This window comes from Miniopterus schreibersii (assembly GCF_964146895.1).
Source record: "Miniopterus schreibersii genome assembly, chromosome: 4".
NCBI classification, from domain to species: Eukaryota; Metazoa; Chordata; class Mammalia; order Chiroptera; family Miniopteridae; genus Miniopterus; species Miniopterus schreibersii.
Window position 1 is genome coordinate 54,376,088 of NC_138105.1, and position 6,470 is coordinate 54,382,557.

The 6,470-nt window shown below is 36.2% G+C and overlaps 1 long non-coding RNA gene across 1 annotated transcript in view; it reads right to left on the reverse strand.

The window, feature by feature from the left end:
* Window positions 1–6,248, reverse strand: part of LOC308557046 — a 73,604-nt gene extending 67,356 nt beyond the window's left edge. Inside the window, exons 1-2 of the long non-coding RNA XR_013998786.1 lie at window positions 5,626–6,248; window positions 777–828 (exon numbers count right to left, since the gene is read on the reverse strand). This is a non-coding gene — a long non-coding RNA (uncharacterized lncRNA). The remainder of the gene's footprint in view (window positions 1–776; window positions 829–5,625) is intronic.
* Between the last annotated feature and the right edge of the window lie 222 nt (window positions 6,249–6,470).

Genomic DNA, 6,470 nt, shown 5'->3' on the forward strand with positions numbered 1-6,470 from the left:
GGAAGCATATTTGATTAAGTATAAAGAATAAAATTGTGATAATGAAATGTGTCCAACAATGGAACACATGCGCAAATGCTGATGTATTCTTCTACATATATTGAAAATATTCAAACAGGGGTCTTCCCATAATATTGTCACAAGGATTCATGTACCAAGAATTGCATGATTATTCCAAAGACATCCTACGGTCATAACTGCATTCTTACAAGAGTAGCACAGTTTCCACTACAGAGCAGAGCTCTCTGAGACAGAATGTTCTTGAATTGAAAATAGAAAAAGAAAATAGTTTAAAACACACTTGAATGTAAACTCTAAAACTGATGTTCATAGGCCAGATGCAAAATCATGTCCCATTACTTCATTGTCTCACTTCAATTAAAACAGTGAAACTTTGTTTTTGAAAATGTGAGTTCAAACTTGCAGTATAAGCCCTTTCAAAAAAAAAAAAAAAAAGTCTGTACTATCTATAACTTAACATACATCACTAATTTCTACCTAATACCCACCAACCACAGAAACATATCACTCCAAAATTTAAAACAAAACAAACATAACAAAAACAGAAGTAAATCAGATTCACTTATAGTTAATAAAGAAAATATCTTTACCTAACAGATATAATATTGGCTTTTTAAAAGGAAAATTTTGTTTAAAAAATAAATCAGCAATTGTTCTTTAATTCGTGGGCTTTAATTATAGAAGAAAAAGAGACATTGTAATATATAATGCAGGAAAAAATGTTTGTATCAGGTTTTACAGGGTGCATTCCTTACCCATTCTCCGTAGCAGAAACAAACCCAGTCGGCTAGGAGCTGCATGCGTGAGCTGTTAGAAAACGAAAAGTTGACATTTGAATCCAGGCCTAGACATAATAGAATCACCTTAGATATTTATTCAGGAATTACAAAAGCTTATTTTAAGGCTAAGAAACTTGCACAACAAAGTTTTTATCAAAGTTTACTTTAACTTTGACTGTAATACATATACATAAAATGCCAAAAATTAAACCCATAATTGGACAAATATATAGTGCCTTTGAAGTTACATAAAATATTTAGCAATGCCTTAGCATTAATCACAGCCCGTTTTAAACACAAAGAGCTTCAATTTATGTTATTTTTAGTTCCTGTGACCTAATGGATTACCTTAAGAGAACTATATTGAATAGTTTCTTCCTAATTCTAGAAATAAGTTATGTGATTAAGGAAATTTGAAAAGTTTTATTTTTACCCACAGAACATTTTCCAGTGATACTGAAATAATTCCTCCTTCCTTTAACCCTTAATGTTTCCTGTTAAAGGCTAAAGAAAAGGTTTTATGTATTTATTTGACATTTCATTTTTATTTGTACCAATATATGAAATTATATTTAAAGGAGACAATAAAAACACTTGCACAGAATAAAATAATAAGAAAACATTAGCAGACAAAATTGCATCTTATAAAGGTGCAATAAGGGTGGCTGAATAATGAATATATTTAGGTGAAAACTTTTCTTATGATGTACATTGGAGTGTATGTTATAAAACTTTTCTGGAAGGCATTTTGACAATAGGTATAAATATAGTTGATGTACACATACTCAATGATTCACTCTTAGGTTGTTATCCAAAATAAATAAGTATGCTACAGTGTCTATTCAAGGCTTCTCATAAAAATTGGAAACAAGCTAAAGGGACATGAATAATGGTTTTTAAATATACATAATTGTATACCCATAGAGTTATGCACAATTCAGCTGTTGAGTAATGTGAAAAGGGTATTCAAGTGAAAAAACTGTGTTATAAAAGCATACATGTGAACACTTTTATGTGCATAGGAAAAATAGTACAGAAAATAAACAACTGTAAACAATGATCATGGCTGAGTTTGGGAGCAGGGAATGAACTGGCAGGTAAGCAGCTTATCCAGTCTTTTAAAGATATTTATAAGAAATAATCAAAGTGTCGTGCAATAGAGGCCTGGATAAAGAAGATATACATACACACAATGGAATGCTACTCAGCCATAAGAAAGAAGGAAATACTGCCATTTGCAACAGCATGGATGGACTTTGATAATATTACGCTAAGTGAAATAAGTCAGTCAGAAAAAGCTAAGAACCATATGGTTTCACTCACATGTGGGATGTAAAACTGAAACTTGTGGACACAAACAGCAGTGTGGTGGTTGCCAGAGGGAAGGGGGTCCTAATATATGGTGACGGGAGAAGATTTGACTTCGGGTGGTGGGGACACAGTGCAATATACAGATCTTGTAATATAGAAACCCACACCTGAAACCTCTGTGATCATATTAACCAATGTCACTCCAATAAATGTAATTAAAAACAAAATTTTTGTCACATTAAACTAATAAATTTCTAACTTTCTGATATAATGAAAAAGCTGCTCATTTTAAAAGTCTTGTGAAGTGATTTTAAAAGTAGTTTATTTTTAAATGTATTTTTAATAAATCTATGCAGAGTAAAATATCCCCAAAACATTAATGATTGTGTTCCTGCTATATGTAGCTCCAGGTGCTAAATCCTTTGCTGCCATCTGCTGGAATGTGGTTACTAATGCATGCCATGGGATTTCTCTCCCCTCCTGGAAGACTTCCAGAGGATAATAATAATAACAGTAATAATATAATAGTAATAATAATGGCATTCTAATATTAGTGCAGTGCAAAACCAGAATTAGCTTTTGTGCATGTTTAAACCTTTGTTTAATTCTTGTCAAGTACCATTGGGCTCTGGCTCTTAACCCCTTGAAAATCCTAATGGAAATGATCTTTCACAAGGAAATTTCTCACTGAGTGACACCTGGGCTTTATTCAATACCAGACCTTAATTCCACAAAAGCTCATAAAGTTTTTGTGTAAAAATGTGTAAATTAGTGATTTTTCTTTTCTATCTCGAAACCAGATTTGTCTTAAAGAGAAGATGCACAAAGCAGGAAGGAGCCAAGCAATTTCAAACAGGTGAAAGAAAGGGGGAGGTACACAAGGGATAAATGACACATCAAAATATCTTATGCAGTGTGTGCTACTGATCAGGAAGGAAATAAAGGACTATATCAACTCCATAAGTAAGAACAGTGTGATTTTGTATATGCACATTATTAAAAATAAAGATTTCTTAAAACCACAATAACATAATAGAGTCTGTGTAACCAGTCTTGTCTGGGACATTTCACAGGTGAAAATAACATATTTTCAAACCTACTCAGCTCTCAAGATGTTACCATACCTCTGTTTTCCAGCTGTAAAATGTAGATATAAAAAGCAGCAATTTCACAGAGTTATGGAAAGACTGAATTAAATAATATGAGTAAAGTATGCAGAATTATACCAGGCACAGGACAGTTAGCAATATACAGAGAATAGAGATAGTATCAGTACAGATCATGTATCTTTGTTTAGAACAGTATCTGTAGGGGCATTTAACTGAGGACATTACCCTGATAACAAAAATTATTTGTTCAGAATGACAAGTTCTGAGTTTGAATGAGAAGTCATATTCTCTTGCTATATAACAATTCATGTATATTATTGTCTACATGACAATAAAAAAAGAATACATACTGGTATAGTTGACTAACAATAGCCAGTTTCCCTCGTAAGATGCTGATGCACACTTTTAACCAGTGTAGCTGGTCATGGCTGTCTTTCCTCAGAATACTGATATTTCCCTTCTATAAGTCTCCTGCTGTCCTGATCCCACAAGAGGACACTGGTGTTGGTACCTGCACTTGTAACTGGCTGCTTTCTCACATTCAGTGTTTAATATAAGTAGAGTGGTTTTCAGTGGACACCCATGGGGACTTGCTCTGTGTAGTACACTTCTCAACATGCTAGACAGGTGCTTTGTTGTTTTAACCAGGGATGTGAGTACAGAATCCTTTTTCTATAACTGTGTTGCTTGTCGAAGAGCGTAAACAATTTGCCTGCTGAGGTGTGGGCAGGGAACTTTCAAAGAAGCGTCACTTCTCAGTTACCTCTTTATCTGGAAATGAATCTTCTCATTGCCCTCCTTGCCTGACAGGTAGCACAGTCCCAGCACCATCGCTCTCTCTGCTCATCCACTTGCACCCACCATGGAGTGGGCTCCATATTCACAGACTATTTCCTCTGCTTAAAATGTACTTCAGATCCTTCCCTATACCCTATACTCATTGATCAACTCAAACTCACTTTGTGAAAGCTTTCTAGAGCCTCCAGGAAGAATTCTTTACTCTCTCTTGAGGGCTTCTCCCTTTGTAGTCCTACAGAGAAACTGTCACAGGGTATAGTCATTGCGTGTTTACCCAGCCTGCCAGGTAGCTCTGTTCTATAAGAAGCCTAGGTAGGAGCTAGTCTGGTTTACCTGTGAACTCCCGAAATCTGACCCAGGAAATTGATACGGGTATACATACTGAATGATGAATGAATGAACGAGTGAAGACAAGGTTCAGAAATGAAAACAGTATTAAACTAAAAAATGCTTGCTAGGCAAATACTTTTGAGATTTAATATATATTAGAAAAATGAAAAATAAAATATAGAGAAAATGTTCCATAAGGTACTGAAATTTTATTGTGTTTTCATTTCTTTAAAAGCGAATATCTGTGAGCTTCTTTTGGAATGTTTTAAAAAGTATTTTTCATTATTTTTCTGTTTAAAATGCTATTTGTTTCATGAGTTCATTCAACAATTATATGTTTATTGCAAATTATGCATTAGATTAAATACTATTAATTCAGGTACTATATAATGTTACTAATAAATACTTTTCTGCTGTTTAAGATAAGAGAATAGTAGAAAGACATTGTGCTTTTGGTCTTGTGGAGAAATTAACCAGTTTAGTTAACCATCTTTGCTTGCTGTAGTTTTGTATGGCATAGCTTGATAGGTATTAATTATTTTGAAATTGAAAATACAAATCTAGTAGGTTCTGGAGAAAAGATAGAATCTTTTCTAAAGGCTCTTTTCATTTCTTTTTAAATTTTATTTTCTTAAATCTTATCTAATAAAAATTATATTAGGCAAATGGATTTAAAAATGAATAGAGCAGAATGAATGAATCTAAGTATTTTAACATGAGCAAATTAATACTTCATATGTAAGGAAAATGTAGACACTGTTTTCTCAGGGTGGGCACAGGTGCTATGATGGAATCACATTTATTAATAACTTATATGGATCAGAAAGTTAACAGTAACTAGTGAATGAAAAACCTTTCTCTTATGCAGAGACTCAAAAATGTTTAAAAACATCAAAATTAAGCAAATGCTGATCAAATGAGCTTTTCAAACAAGTTAGCATAAACTGAACACAATCTTTAACAAGTTGCATTGCACATATTATTTAAAAGCATAGAATTTTTAGTTTCATGTTTCTTGTTATGAACGCTTAGTTTTTCAACACATTGATTTATTAAATCTCTGTCTCAATGTGATTTGTTTATAAATAATTGTTGAAAAAGTGAAAATTAATAAATTTTAGAGATATGGGAAACAATACTAGAACAACTTAGACAGCAAAGAGTAAATTCAGACAATTTAACTAGGATTATGCTTCTTTCAAATGATATAATAGTTCAAATCCATGTTATTTTAAAGTATTATTTAAAGAATGGTTTTTGTCTTGTTTAAGGCTTACCTATGCTGATTAAGTGATGACAGTTTTGGTTACTTAGCAGCACAAGGTCCTCCAGCCTATTAGATTATTTTGTTGACTAGTTCGATTTTAACTAGATTATGCATATAAAAAGAGGGGCATTTTACATTAAAGGCACGCTTGGAATATGGGCTTTCAGCCGTGTCCACCAGGGATGACTTCTGTCCAAGTCCTTCGCGGCCGAGCTGCACAAAAAGCGCGCGTGATCCCGACTGAATTCAAGCCCAGGCGCTCTTGCAAGTACTTCACCTGCGTCATTTCATCTAACACGCCCAGCGGCGCGTTGAGGTGGCTCTGATTATTACCTCCCTTTTTTAAGAAGAGGAAACTGGGCCTAGAAATGGTAAATTTCACATCACAGGGGTGCAGGAAGGGGTGCCGAGATTCAAACGCGCCGTCAGCCTCCCGAGTCCGCAAACGTCCCCGCCGTGCTAATCCGTCCCGTCTGTCCGGGCGCTCTTCCGTCGGCCGAGTCGCAGGCTTCACGTCCTAACTGTGGCAAAACCATGACTGCGCTTTGCTCACGCGGCCGGCGCGGACGAAGACCCTCGCTCCGCCCGCAAACCGCGGGCTCTCCGCGCGCGGGTGGGAGCCGCGCCCGTCCCGTCTCCTAGGCAACCCCGGCGGCACGGGCGGCCCGCGTGCACTCCTCTCCAAGACCCAGAGGGCTGATGTCACTTCCTGCGTCCGGACGGTTGCCCCAGCGACGCGGGCGGCCGCAAGGTGGTGTTGGGTATCCCAGAGACCCGAGGGTTGGGAAGCCACTTCCTCCCGGAGACGCTGTTTCCTAGCAACCGCCTCCCACCTCCGCGCTTGGCCCCGCCCCC